The sequence below is a fragment of the Rhinoraja longicauda genome, chromosome 8 (genome assembly GCF_053455715.1).
Source record: "Rhinoraja longicauda isolate Sanriku21f chromosome 8, sRhiLon1.1, whole genome shotgun sequence".
NCBI lineage: Eukaryota > Metazoa > Chordata > Chondrichthyes > Rajiformes > Arhynchobatidae > Rhinoraja > Rhinoraja longicauda.
In genome coordinates, this window is record NC_135960.1 from 15,268,613 (window position 1) to 15,281,859 (window position 13,247).

Consider the following 13,247-nt stretch of genomic DNA (forward strand, 5'->3'; position numbering starts at 1 on the left):
CAATGTGGCCAACTTTTTTGGAGCTAGAGTTTCTGTCAGAGCAATGCAGCTCGAACCTCTCTCTGTAATGGTGCAATAATCTTTCCTCTCCAAACACTTGGTCATTTCCTTTATGAAAGTTATGACTCCCTCTGCTCCCCCCACCCCTAAAATTCAGCCTTGCCTCCTTTCAGCTTACGCTCGAGAGTCAGGGCAGTGAAAAGAAATGTAGAAACGAAGAACTGCAGATGCTGGTTTATACCAAAGATGGATGCTGGGGCAATTCAACAGGTCAGGCAGCATCTCTGGAGAAAAAGGATGGGTGACGTTTCAGGTCTGACGAAGGGTCCCGACCCAAAACGTCACACATCCTTTTTCTCCAGAGACGCTGCCTGACCAGCTGAGTTACACCCACACTTTGTGTCTATCTTCAGAGAAAAGGGAACTAACACAGATAGCTACTCACCAGTACTAAATGCTGGGATCTTCTGCCAGGTCTTTCTTATGATTTTGAGATTGGTAAAGGAAAGGGGGAGAGTACGGGGGGGGGAGTCTGCAGTCCGAGAGGAACACTAAGCCCAGAGAAGCATGCCCCCATTCCACGTCCTTACCTGCCATCACCTCCACTATGGCCTTTTCTTTAGCCTGTTAATCAGAATCATTGTGCTGGCCTTGTGCAAGTGTCATATCATTGTCTGTTCAGAAGAAGAGGTTATAGTCTGGTTCCCAACGGCACAGAGCATATTGGAAGCAGATTCATTTCTGCTATCAACTCAAACCAGCCTGCTTTCTTAAAGCAGAGAGACTCACTGTAATTGAAGGAACTTTGCATGCAAAAGACTCATACATCACTATAGTCTTTCAAGAATGATGAGAGATAAAACACCAGAAGGTAATGCCATCTGAACTAAGTGATATTAAATGTTCCCTGGTACTGTTTGGAAAAATATAAAATAAGTCAGATAACACTCGAAAGGAAGGCAACGTGAACAGTTTTGTTTATTAAAACATTGATTAGGGTCGAGAGACACAAGGAACTGCAGGTGCTGGAAATCTGAGCGAAACACAAAGTGCTTGAGTAACTCAGCAAGTCAGGCAGCAACTGTGGAGGGAATGGATAGGAAACGTTTCAGGACTTGGTGTCTGAGGAAAGGTCCCAAACTGAAAGGTCACCTATCCATACCCTCCACAGATAGACACGAAATGCTGGCGTAATTCAGCGGGACAGGCAGCATCTCTGGGGGGAAGGAATGGGTGACATTTCGGCTCGAGACCCTTCTTCAGACGAGTCAGGGGAAAGGGAAACGAGAGATACAGACGGTGATATAGAACAAAAGAAAGATATGCAATAAAAGTAACAATGATAAAGGAAACAGGCTGTTAGCTGTTACTCCATTGTTAGCTGTTTGCTAGGTGAGAACGAGAACCTGGTGCAACTTGGGTGGCTGGGGGGGGGGGGGGGGGGGCGTGGTGGAGAGAGAGGGAATGCAAGGGTTACTTGAAGTTAGAGAAATCAATATTCGTACCACTGGTTTATAAACAGCCCAAGCAAATTATGAGATGCTGTTCCTCCAATTTGCGATGAGCCCCACTCTGACAATGGAGGAGGCCTAGGACATAAACGTCAGTGTGGGAATGGGAAGGGGAATTAAAGTGTTTGGCAACCGGGAGATCCAGGCGGACTGAGCAAAGGTGTTCAACGAAATGATCGCCCAGTCTACGTTTCGTCTCACCGAAGTACAAGAGTCTGCATCTTGAACAGTAGATGAGGTTGGAGGAGTTGCAAGTGAACCTCTGCCCAACCTATAAGGACTGTGGGGTTTCCTGGACAGAGTCGAGGGAGGAGGCAGCATTTCTGGATAAGGTGACTTTTGGGTCGAGACCCTTCTTCAGACTAGGTCTGAAGTCTAGATTGGAGTCTGAAGAAAGGTCCCGACCCAAAACATCACCCATTCCTTCTATCGAGAGATGCTGCCTGTCCCGCTGAGTTACTCCAGTATTTTGTGTCTATCGTCGGTCTAAACCAGCATTGGCAGTCCCTTCGTACATTTTCCCTCCAGTGTTCCGCAGTAATCTATCCTCACACTCCTCCCCTTCCTCATGTACCAGACAACCTTTATTAGCATCAGGCGGGGAGATAGGATCAGTTTCTGCAGGTATTCTGACAACACCCTGCTTTACCTCTCCACACCCTTGCTACCTTGCAGAATCACACAGCTTGTTTGACATCCTGAATAACGCTGGCAGCTTCACCTGGTTTAGTATTGAGAGAATAAGAACCATCATTGTTGGAACATTCAGAAACCCTGAATTCACCACCGATTTCAATCCAGAGACCCATGGGATCTCCTGGTTGGCTAACCATTTCAACTCCCGTCCCTTTCTGGGATGAGCCTCCTCCATTGCCAGAGTGAGGCCACATGCACATTGGAGGAACAGCACGTCACATTGCACTTGTGTAGCTTACAACCTGGCGGTATGAACGTTGTATTCTCTAACTTTAAGTAACATTTACTTACACTCCCCTCCCCTGCCCCCTTTCTCCACCCGTCATTTTACAGTTCCACAGTTCTCCACATTGTTTCCGTTTTGAGTTCACACCATCCCTAACCAACAATGCACTTACCAGGCACCGCCCTGCCCGAGGTCATTTGTGGTCAGTCTTGATTTTATCCTGGTCTTTGGAGATGAGTAGGAGACATTTCGGGTCGAGACCGTTCTTCAGACTTGAGAAGAGTCTCGACCCGAAACGTCGCCCATTCCTTCTCTCCAGAGTTGCTGCCTGTCCCGCTGAGTCAGTGCAGCATTTTGTGTCTATCTTCGATTTGTCTATCTTCGATTTAAACCACCACCTGCAGTTCCTTCCCACACACAAGGTCAGTATGGGAATGGGAGGGGGAATGGGAAGGGGAATTAAAGTGTTTAGCAACCGGGAGACCACGTAGGCTTAGGTACAGTGTTTATTTGTCTGTTTATGAAGAAAACTGACATAGACATGCCAGATACTAAAATGCAAATAAGCCAGACTTTGAAGTTATTTCCTCAAAGACTATGAACAATGATTGAAAGGCAGTTCTCTGTAATTGGTAAGCATTTCACACCCATTGTGCCGGGAGCACCTCGGTCTCAGGCATTTAGGTGGAGTTGTCTGCTCTCCAACCACGTTTCAAGTGGCGGATAAGGAAATAAAAACAGACAAAATGTGTAGGAAGGAACTGCAGATGCTGGTTTAAACCGAAGATAGACACAAAAAGCTGGAGTAACTCATTGGGACGGGCAGCGTCTCTGGAGAGAAGGAGTGGGTGACACAAAAAGCTGAAGTAACTCTAAAGAAGGGTCTCGTCCCAAAACGTCACCCATTCCTTCTCTCCAGAGATGCTGCCTGTCCTGCTGAGTTACTCCAAATTTTTGTGTCTATCTTCGAAACAGAAGCAGAGATGCAGACAGACATTCCGATTTATAAATAATGATCCAAGGGAATGTTTAGGCCACAGTAATGATGCTGGATACTGATTATTTATTATGTGTAGGTAGGAACTGATGCTAGTTTACACTGAAGGTAGACACAAAGTGTTGGAGCAACTCAGCGGGCCAGGGAGCATCACTGGAGAAACAGGATGGGTGATGTTTCGGGTCAGAACCCTTCCTTTTACTGAAGTTAAAGACAAATTGGAGGAACAGCACCTCATTTTTCGCTTGGGCCGCTTACAACCTAGCGGTATGAATGTTGATTTTGTCTAATTTCAAGTAACCCCTGCATTCTCTCTCTCCCCTCTTCCCCCACCCTAGTTGCCCTACCAGCCCCATTTGGGGTTAGCAATGGTGTCAGACAAGGGGGAATTTTGTCCCCAGTTCTTTTTAATCTCTATATTGGTGATCTGTTCAAGCAATTGAAAGCCTGTAATACTGGGTGCATGATTGGTAACACTTTAGTGAACTATATTATGTATGCAGATGATCTTGTGGTCCTTAGTCCATCTAGCACTGGTCTCCAGCAGCTCCTTGCTACATGTTCTGTATTTGGTGTGGAACATGATATCAAATATAATGCCAGTAAGAGTGTTGTTATGATCTGTAGAACCAGAGGATAAATGTCTAAAATTTCGTGATTTTAATTTGTCTGATAATAATCTTAGTGTCTGCAATAAGGTAAAATATCTTGGACATTTTATTACAGAACGAAGGACAGATGATGAGGAGGATATTTATAGGCAACGCCGCATGATGTATGCACAAGCAAACATTCTCTTGCGCAAGTTTAGTGTGTGTACAGATGGAGTGAAGATGTCTCTGTTCAGAGCATATTGTACACCACTCTATACTGCACACTTGCGGTCAAACTACAGAAAAGCACGCTTACAGAGACTTCAAGTAGCTTATAATGATGCTATGAGAATATTACTTAAGATACCTAGATGGTGTATTGCAAGTGAAATGTTTGTGGCTGCAGGAGTCAATACTTTACAAACAATCTTATGCATACATTTATTTGCCGGATTAATCTCTGAAAATGAAATCATCTTGGCCTTATGAAACATAAAGTTTAGCACTACTCGCTACCAAGCCCAGCTGTGGAGACATTGGTATAGTTGTCTCGTTGTGGGACACTGATTTTTTTTAATTCTTGGTTTTAAACCATGTATTGTACTTTTGTATGTAATTTATTGTGCTTTTGTCTGTAATTTATTCTATGTAATGTCTTGTCTTTTATCTGGACCCTGAGACTGTAATAAAGTATTGAATTGAATTGAATACTGTACATAAATACAAAGCAAGTCAAATCTACAATTGGTAGAGCAAAGGGGAAGATACAGAACACAGAATATACTGTCGTTCTCAGCATTGTGGGGTGACAGTTCCAGAGACAAAGTACAATGTCCACAATGAAGTGGGTTGGAGAATCAGGCTGTATGCCAGCTGATGGAAGAACTCTTCACAAGACTGATAACAAAAGGGACAAAGCTGTTCCTGAGTACGGTGGCGCGCACTTCCTAGTTTCTATATCTGCACTTTGCTGAAAGTTAGCAAATCCTAGCAAGACGGGCAGCATTACTCCAATGCAATTTATGTCAGAGAGGATTCTCTTGAGTATCTACAGGTATACATTAGAGAACATATTGACTGGTTGCACCACGGCCTGGTTCGGCAACTTGAATGCCCGGCAACTTGAATGCCCTGCAACGAAGAAGACTGCAAAAAGTTGTGGACACTGCCCAGTCCATCACGGGTCCATTTACCGAGTCGCTGCCTCAAAAAGGCAGCCAGCATCATCAGAGACCTACACCACCCTGGCCGCACATTCATTTCACCCCTGCCATCGGGAAGGTGGTACAGGGGCCTGAAAACTGTAACATCTAGGTTCAGGAAACAGCTTCTTCCCTATAGCCATTAGGCTACTAAACACTATAAATAAGCTCTCAACTACATAGATTATAATTTTTATTATTGCATTATTATTGTTTGTTTTTTATGTGTACATATATATACATCTCATCAGGAAGGCTGGCTCCGTCCTGGGGCGGAGTTGGATTCACGTAAAGGTGGTCTTGGAGGGGCGGATGCTCTTTAAACTGCGGAGCATCCTGGACAATACAGCTCACCCCCTCCATGACACACTGGACAACCTGAGGAGTACCTTCAGCAACAGACTGGTTCCACCAAGATGCAGGACAGAACGCCACAGGAGATCCTTCTTCCCTGTGGCTATCAAACTTTTCAACACCTCCCCCTCTGTTGTAGGGTAGACTGAGACTGACTTCCCTTTTCCCCCCACCTCCCCCAATCCCCAATCTTTGCACATCCCCAAGCCTTTCCAAGCATCACTTTAATTTCATGTAATTTGTGTTGGTATGACTGTTGGAAGATCAATTTCCCTCCTGGGATAAATAAAGTTCTTTCGTATCGTATACGTATATGTGAGTATGTCATAGAGTGATATAGTGTGGAAACAGGCCCTTCGGCACAACTCGCCCACACCGCCAACAATGTCCCAGCTAGTGTATATATACACAAGCACTGAATTGTTTTTTCTCGTTTATTATATTGTTTACCGTATACCAGGTTTACCAGCCCGCCCCCTGACATCAGTCTGAAGAAGGGGCTCGACCCGAAACGTCACCCATTCCTTCTCTCCCGAGAATGCTGCCTGACCTGCTGAGTTACTCCAGCATTTTGTGAATAACTACCAGGTTTACATATTCTGTTGTGCTGCTGCAAGTAAGGATTTCATTGTTCTATCTGGGACATATGGCAATAAAACACCCCTGACTCTCTTGATGCCCAAACTATTTATTATACCTAGAGTAGTTAAAAGGGTTAAATGTGACTTTGTAGTGTGCTCATTCAAAACAACAGTCATGGTCATGTAACTCAGTGGGTCAGGCAGCATCTCTTGAGAAAAGGAATAGGTGATGTTTTGGGTCACAACCCTTCTTCAGACACCTACTCATTTTCTCAGGAGATACTGCCTGGCCTACTGAGTTACTCCAGGTTTTTGTGTCTATCTTTGGTGTGACTGCAGCACCTGCAGTTCCTTCCTATACACTCACATATATTTGGATTAAGGCCAAAAACGTGACGAGAGCAAAGCCTCCAGCTCAACATGCCGAGGCAGCAATGTGAGCTCATGAATAAATAATAGCAACTGGCGAAATAAAAATCTGCTCTGTGTGTTGAATAAGTGTACCAGACCAGTGAGAATCACATCCAATAAATCAGCTAGGCTGCTTCGCTCATCGGTTTTATGTCACTGGCACCAGCTGGTAGACTGTTTTCCATAAATTTTCATTTCCCAGTGTTAAGTTTCTCCATTTCATTACCGATTGGGGAGTTTTCCTGCAACACGCCAATGGCTTTCCATGTAAATAGCACCAATGCATCTGGGGATAATGCATTAGCAGCAATCATCTGCATGTAATACAATTGAGTTTTTTGTAGGAAGGAACTGCAGATGCTGGATTAAACCAAAGATGGACACAAAAAGATGAAGTAACTCCGCGGGTCAGACAGCACCTCTGGGTAAAAGGAATAGGTGACATTTTGGGTCGAGACTCTTCTTCGTTTAGTTTTTTTGTTGTTGTATTACATCTCCTCAAAGGTAACCTAATGACAATGTCGGGATAGGCACAACGTGCTGGAGTAGCTCAGCGGGTCAGGCAGCATCTGATGGGTAATGTTTAAGGTTGGGATCCTTCTACAGATTTAGAGTCTGAACTGAAGAAGAGTCCCAATCCAAAACATCACCTGTCCTTTTCTGCAGAGACGCTGCCTGACCCACTGAGTTACTGCAGCGCTTTGAATTAAACCAGCATCCGCAGTTCTTTGTTCCTACAATGTAGAGATTCTTTGTCAATCGATGCAATTTATCTGCCAATACCGCAGGCGGGTATGAAGCACCATCACAGCATATAGTTCAAGACACTGGAGGCCAGGCACCACGCCACTAAATGATCAACAGCGACACACTCCACAATCCAACGGCCAGGGATAACAATAGACAATAGACAATAGGTGCAGGAGGAGGCCATTCGGCCCTTCGAGCCAGCACCGCCATTCAATGTGATCATGGCTGATCATTCTCAATCAGTACCCCATTCCTGCCTTCTCCCCATACCCCCTGACTCCGCTATCCTTAAGAGCTCTATCCAGCTCTCTCTTGAATGCATTCAGAGAATTGGCCTCCACTGCCTTCTGAGGCAGAGAATTCCACAGATTCACAACTCTGAGTGAAAAGGTTTTTCCTCGTCTCAGTTCTAAATGGCCGACCCCTTATTCTTAAACTGTGGCCCCTTGTTCTGGACTCCCCCAACATTGGGAACATGTTTCCTGCCTCTAACGTGTCCAACCCCTTAATAATCTTTAACTTTAACTAAAATAACTTTACCTGTGGAAGCTGTGGGAGGGTCTGCTTGTCAAGGATGGGCCTAGTGAGCCACAGCAGGAAATGCAACCACATTCCCCTCCCCAAACTGGACAACGTCAAAGCTACACCATCATCTCTCCATGCATGTTGATTTCTCTCACTTGAGGTAGCCCCAGCATCCCCCCCCTCTCTCTCTCTCTATACCTCCCCCACCCAAGTCGCACTAGCTTCTCGTTTTCACCCCACCAAACAGGTAACAATGGCCTGTTTCCTTTATCATCGTTACTTTTTTGCCTATCTTTTATACATTGTGCTTTATCTCTCCACATCACCATCATGTTCCCAATGTTGGGGGAGTCCAGGACCAGGGGCCACAGTTTAAGAATAAGGGGTAGGCCATTTAGAACTGAGATGAGGAAAAAAATTTCAGTCAGAGAGTTGTAAATCTGTGGAATTCTCTGCCTCAGAAGGCAGTGGAGGCCAATTCTCTGAATGCATTCAAGAGAGAGCTGGATAGAGCTCTTCAGGATAGCGGAGTCAGGGGGTATGGGGAGAAGGCAGGAACGGGGTACTGATTGAGAATGATCAGCCATGATCACATTGAATGGCGGTGCTGGCTCGAAGGGCCGAATGGCCTCCTCCTGCACCTATTGTCTATTGTCGATATCTCTCGTTTCCCTTATCCCTAACCAGTCTGAAGAAGGGTCTCAACCCGAAACATCACCCATTCCTTCTCTCCAGAGATGCTGCCTGTCCCGCTGAGTTACTCCAGCTTTTTGTGTCTATCTTCGGTTGAAACCAGCATTTGCAGTTCCATCCTGCATATCTCTCTCAGTTAGACCCATGCCAGCAACCAACCTATAATCATGCATGCTCGCAGGTGTGTTCTTGCAGACACAACAAACTACAGATGCTGCAATCCTGAGTCAAACAAAATGCTGGAGGAAATCAAAGTGTCTGGAACATCCGTAGAGGGAATGGACAGGCGATGTTCCGGATCAGGGCCCTTCTTCGGACTCATTGAGTCCATTCCCTCCGCAGATGCTGCCTGGCCATTTGTATTCTGGCATGTTACTTTAATGACATATCTTTAACTACCAGGAACCAACAGTAATTTATTAGGGTACCTTAGTGCACGTTAAGACTGAGACTGAGTTGGTTGAACGGCAGGGACTCCAGGGTCGTGGGAATTGAGCGGAGAAGCAGAGTTGAAGCCAGCCATGAAAGTTGTGATGATCTCCATGAATGAAGAAGCAAAATGGACTCCGAGGCTTTCCCCTGAACCTACTTTTTGCCCTCTTTGGATTTAAAAGTGCACGGTGGCACAGTGGTGGAGCTGCTGCTTTTCAGCGCCAGAGACCCGGGTTCGATCCTGACCACGGGTGCTGTCTGTACGGAGTTTGTACGTTTTCCCTGTGACTGTGTAGGTGCTCCGCTTTCCTCCCACACTCCAGAGACCTGCAGCTTTGCACAGGCCAATTGGCTTGGTAAAATTGTACATTTAACCTCAGTGTGTGCAGGGACAGTATTAGTGGCTCGGACTCAGTGGGCCGAAGGGCCTGTTGCCGCGCTGTATCTCCAAACTAAACTGGATTCTCCGTGAAATGGAGCCATGCCGAGCAGATTCAGCCTGGGTTTGGTAACAAATTGATCTGTGAGGCCTACTCAGATGGATAGTAGGTTGATTCGTGCCTTGCCCAACATTTCCCTGCCTTCAACAGTCAGGAAACCAGATTGCTTGGGCATCCAATGTGTGTACTAAAGGCCCTGGGGGAGTTTGGCATCAAGATTGTCCCTTCAATAATCAAGCCGGGTACATGAAGAACGTTAGGTTTGTACCAGAGGCTCTCTGACACTAACTGAGATACAAACACCCGGACACTGGGGGACAGAGATGTTCTAGCAGTGGGGGGTGGGGGAGGGAGTGGGTGAGAGAGAGAGGGCGAGAGAGAGAGAGGGCGAGAGAGAGAGAGGGCGAGAGAGAGAGAGAGAGAGAGGGCGAGAGAGAGAGAGGGCGAGAGAGAGAGAGGGCGAGAGAGAGAGAGGGCGAGAGAGAGAGAGGGCGAGAGAGAGAGAGGGCGAGAGAGAGAGAGGGCGAGAGAGAGAGAGGGCGAGAGAGAGAGAGGGCGAGAGAGAGAGAGGGCGAGAGAGAGAGAGGGCGAGAGAGAGAGAGGGCGAGAGAGAGAGAGGGCGAGAGAGAGAGAGGGCGAGAGAGAGAGAGGGCGAGAGAGAGAGAGGGCGAGAGAGAGAGAGGGCGAGAGAGAGAGAGGGCGAGAGAGAGAGAGGGCGAGAGAGAGAGAGGGCGAGAGAGAGAGAGGGCGAGAGAGAGAGAGGGCGAGAGAGAGAGAGGGCGAGAGAGAGAGAGGGCGAGAGAGAGAGAGGGCGAGAGAGAGAGAGGGCGAGAGAGAGAGAGGGCGAGAGAGAGAGAGGGCGAGAGAGAGAGAGGGCGAGAGAGAGAGAGGGCGAGAGAGAGGGCGAGAGAGAGGGCGCGAGAGAGAGGGGGCGAGAGAGAGGGGGCGAGAGAGAGGGGGCGAGAGAGAGAGGGCGAGAGAGAGAGAGGGCGAGAGAGAGAGAGGGCGAGAGAGAGAGAGGGCGAGAGAGAGAGAGAGGGCGAGAGAGAGGGTGTAAGAGAGAGTGAGGGTGTGAGAGAGGGGGTGAGAGAGGGGGTGAGAGAGGGGGTGAGAGAGGGGGTGAGAGAGGGGGTGAGAGATGGGGGTGAGAGAGGGGGTGAGAGAGAGAGTGTGAGAGAGAGAGTGTGAGGAGAGAGATGGAGTGTGAGAGAGAGATGGAGTGTGAGAGAGAGATGGAGTGTGAGAGAGAGATGGAGTGTGAGAGAGAGATGGAGTGTGAGAGAGAGATGGAGTGTGAGAGAGAGATGGAGTGTGGAATAAATCGATGGAAAATCTGCCTTTCACAATGTTAATGGATACCTGCGTACAACTAAATATTCCCACCAACTGAAGGCTTCTCATTGGAAATGCGCCCGCGCTGTATCTCTTCAACAAGTACTACTTCAAAGTAGGTTTAACATTCGGCACGACAGTTTTGAAAGACAGTCAGTTCTTTCCACCAGCTAACGTCTTTCCACCGACAATTACAACGAAACATAGTCGTTACCAATTCTAATATTTCTTCCATATCAATACACGCATTACATTCAACAATGCATTTTGACTGATTCTTTCAACACTTGCAGAGTCAGGAAAATGTGATTTGGGACAAGTTGTTTTTCTCTATTACATGAGTCGTCTTCACAACTTAATAGATACCATTGAATTGTGAATTATTGGGATTGCGGCTGCCTTTCCTAGTTTTACCTAACGGATTAACAAGGTGCAGGAACAGAATCCATCACGTACTCAGTCCACACCCTGGCTCCCATTCAAGTGGCCCATTTATATCAATAAATCGATGAAGGTTGCTAGGAGAGAGAGGCTCCCATTCAAGTGGCCCATTTGAGAGAGAGAGAGAGGGAGAGAGAGAGAGAGAGAGAGGGAGGGGGGGGGAAGAGAGAGGGAGGGGGGGGGAAGAGGGAGGGGGGGGGAAAGAGAGAGGGAGGGGGGGGGGAAGAGAGAGGGAGGGGGGGGGAAGAGAGAGGGGGGGAAGAGAGAGGGGGGAAGAGAGAGGGGGGGGAAGAGAGAGGGGGGGGAAGAGAGAGGGGGGGGAAGAGAGAGGGGGGGGAAGAGAGAGGGGGGGGAAGAGAGAGGGGGAGGGAGAGAGAGGGGGAGGGAGAGAGAGGGGGAGGGAGAGAGAGGGGGAGGGAGAGAGAGGAGAGAGAGAGAGAGGGAGAGAGAGAGAGAGAAGAGAGAGAGGAGAGAGAGAGAGAGAGAGAGAGAGAGAGAGAGAGAGAGAGAGAGAGAGAGAGAGAGAGAGAGAGAGAGAGAGAGAGAAAAAAAGAAAAAGAAAAAGAAAAAAAAAAAAAAAAGAGAGAAAAACTAAAAGTCAGATTTGGACAGAACTCGCAGGTCGAGCTGTCAACCCGGCTGCTTGTCCCAGCTCCCAGGTCGCTGTCGCCCTTCAGTAGCCGGCCCGGTCTACAGTTCGGTTCCAGACCCTGCAACAAACTAATGCTTTAACCGCAGCCCACCAAGCCTCCCCTCGCCGCCCACCCGTTGCACTCTGCAACCTTGGCTTCCCCCGACCGGCCGACAGTGAATTGCGTGCGGAGAACAAAAGCTGCAACTCGTCTTTGTGCAAAGAAAGGGACGATCGGCCGTCAAACAAAACGCGCACAGACATTTATCTCGAGCTGCACATCTTGATTTTCAGGCAATAACGTGGTTTGCTTTTACCTGCCGGCAAGGAGGCGGGAGGGTCAGATACCAAGTTTATCTGAAGTTATCCATCCAAACGGTGGTTGTGGAGAGAGCAGTGGGAATGGGCTGTGAGCAGGTCGCATTACCAATGGAAACACCTCCACCCCTCTGGGGCGGGACGAGTTCACGTTACATCATCCAGAGGGAAGTATAACAGGTGAATATCATTATCAGACTTCAATATCCAGTGAGGACTGATACCAACATATAACTGAGGACTGATACCAACATATTGATTTATATGCTGTAACTGTAATTCTTTTTTGTGTGCACAATCCGCAGGCTGTGCCACTTTCATTTCACTCCAAATCGTGTATGTGTATGTGACAAATAAATTTGACTTGACTTGACTTGACTCTCTTGGTTCAATGTGTAGGAAAATAACTGCAGATGCTGGTACAAATAGAAGGTCCACACAAAATGCTGGAGTAACTCAGCGAGTAACTGGCAGCACAGTCTGAAGAAGGGTCTCGACCCGAAACGTCACCCATTCCTTCTCTCCAGAGATGCTGCCTGACCCGCTGAGTTACTCCAGCATTTAGTGTCTACCTTCTCTTGGTTCAATGGTAGGGTTCTTGCCTCTGAAGTGGGGACTTCAGTTCAGTTTAGTTTATTGACACGTGTACTGAGGTACAGCGTAAAGACTTTGTCGCATGCTAACCAGTCAGTAGAAAGACAAAACATGATTACAATGAGCCATTTGCAATTAATAGATACATGTTAAAGGAATAGCGCTTAGTGCAAGGTTCAGCCAGCAAAGTCTGTTCAAGGATAGTCCCCGGGATCACCAATGAGGTAGATAGTAGTTCAGCACTGCTCTCTGGTTGTGGTAGGATGATTCAGTGGCCTGATAACTGCTGGGCAGAAACTCCCTGAATCTGGAGGTGTGCGTTTTCACACTTTTGCCTGAGGGGAGAAGGGGTGGCCAGGGGGTGACTCATTCTTGATCATGCTGCTGACCTTGCCGAAGCAGCGTGAGGTATAAATGGAGTCAAGAGAAGGAAGGTTTGTGTGATGGTCTGGGCTGCATCCACTTGTGTGTGGGTTCAACAGATTTGTTGTTGTTGTAGGATGTCAGAGCCATTTTGACC

General features: G+C 47.4%; 1 protein-coding gene across 1 annotated transcript in view; it reads right to left on the reverse strand.

The window, feature by feature from the left end:
- The window catches only part of lypd6 (LY6/PLAUR domain containing 6), a 168,594-nt gene extending 156,386 nt beyond the window's left edge, over window positions 1–12,208 (reverse strand). Inside the window, exon 1 of the mRNA XM_078404405.1 lies at window positions 12,133–12,208. The gene's annotated coding sequence lies outside the window, so the exon portion shown is untranslated. The remainder of the gene's footprint in view (window positions 1–12,132) is intronic.
- Between the last annotated feature and the right edge of the window lie 1,039 nt (window positions 12,209–13,247).